The following is a 1,780-nucleotide window of genomic DNA, read 5'->3' on the forward strand; positions in this document are numbered from 1 at the left end:
CACCGGACACGCGAAAGTCCGGTGTACACGGCTGTTCCAACGCGGAGAAACTGAATTGACGTCAGATTTGCGAAAAAATTTTACCTTCCCATACAAAATCCCAAATATTTCAACAACTAAAGAAGCTTTTTTAATTCTGTAAAAAACACTTTTTCAGGGAAGGATAGAGCTTTAAGAAAAATATAACTTCATAAACACTTTCTCTTTTTCTCTTTTTAGAAATCGGGATCAAAGACGCCGAAGGTAATTTTTCAAAATTTTCGGACTTGTTTACAACGGAAATATAGGCTTATAATTAGGACTTTAGGCCATTATTTGCTTTTATAACTCCATTGGAAGGATAGAGGACATGCCTGGGAATGATCAATACCCATATAACATCAGGAAACTTTGAATAAAGCTCAGTTTTTACCTTAGAAATTCAAATTTGGGACTTGGGATAAATTTCCGGGAATTTAATGATTTTTAAGAGGAGAATTTCACTAAATAATGTGTTCCAACTAGTTCCAAATCAGTCTCTCATGAAAGTAATTTGACAGACAACTGTATGTATTAATGTAATAAATGATTTCTTCTTGATTTATTTAGAAAATATGGATAATTTTAAGTAACAGAACTAAGCAGAAAAATTCTTTCTCGCTTTTTCTGCCTCTGAGGTTCTCCTGCCTCTGTCTTCTTGATACGATTCCAGCATGACAACAGGTATATTTCCATCTTCTAAACTTGGATATGGAGAAATCAGCAAGCAGCTGAGCAGTATTAGTCAAGGAGTCCAACTATCCAGCCATAAATTTACATGTTGCTGCAGGACCGCACAAGTCGTCCTACAAAATGAAGAAAAAATTTTAAATAAAAAACAACAAAAAAACTATGTCTATTTTCATCAGTTCATACCCAATCACCATTTCCCTCAGCCTTGAAAAGAACTAATAGTACCTTAATTCGCTTAAAAATATTTCAAATAAGTCCTACCTTAAAATCCAGGGTCAAGTCTTTCATTTCGTGTAACTTTTTTGGTCGAACTTAGCTTTCTCGGTCGTCAGTTGTTGGTTGTTGAACCCTCCATCCCCCAGATCAAAGACCTGAAGAAAACAGAAGAAAGAAAAGATATTGAAGGAAAACAAAATCTAGCTATGAAATTCTAATCTAGTATCTATTACCACAAGTCAGAATATTAGAGGCTGATGAGGTGATTATGCAACAGAAATTCTAGAAAATATTTGGGAAGAAGTAAGATTGTTTGAAGGGCTATCTTAGAGATTTGAAGTCACTCAACCCCTGGTTCTATCCAAGAGAAACATTAAAAACAAGCCAATCAAATTGCTAAAAAGCTTTTTGAAGTTTAAAGATTAGATCGATTCACTTAACTTGAAAAAGTTTGACAAAACCTCCATCCACCACCAAAATAGCAAGTTGAATGAAATTATCGCTTCTTTGGCTACCATGTTGCCACCGTTACGCTGAAATCGGCCATCAAAATGTGCCGCGGGAAAATCGTCAACTCTGATTGGCTTGTTTTTCGAGAAATGGAAGGCGTCGATCACGTGACCAAAACATGAAAAAAGCCGTACGAAATTTTTCTCGAGGCGAGGAAAATTTTGTGTGAACCTATGTCTCTTCTATGGCTTGTCGCGTAATGGCGCTGCCTTTATATCCTTTGAAGTAAATTTTTTCTGAAAGAAAAAGGATTCAGCTTTCGATTCATGTACGTTTACCGATAGTCAAAGGTCTTCATAAGCTTCCACAGGGCATTAAACACGAGTTTTCGTAGTCCAGGCTA

The 1,780-nt window shown here is 36.0% G+C and overlaps 1 long non-coding RNA gene across 1 annotated transcript; it reads right to left on the reverse strand.

Moving 5' to 3' along the window:
• Positions 1-650: 650 nt before the first annotated feature.
• LOC136808977 (uncharacterized) lies at positions 651-1,454 on the reverse strand. The gene is made up of 3 exons (XR_010846935.1): positions 1,369-1,454; positions 973-1,082; positions 651-824 (listed from the first exon to the last, which is right to left on the reverse strand). It is a non-coding gene; the product is annotated as an uncharacterized lncRNA (long non-coding RNA).
• Positions 1,455-1,780: the final 326 nt, after the last annotated feature.

This window comes from Clytia hemisphaerica, unplaced genomic scaffold, assembly GCF_902728285.1.
Source record: "Clytia hemisphaerica strain Z4C2 unplaced genomic scaffold, Clytia hemisphaerica genome assembly, whole genome shotgun sequence".
Taxonomy (NCBI): Eukaryota; Metazoa; Cnidaria; class Hydrozoa; order Leptothecata; family Clytiidae; genus Clytia; species Clytia hemisphaerica.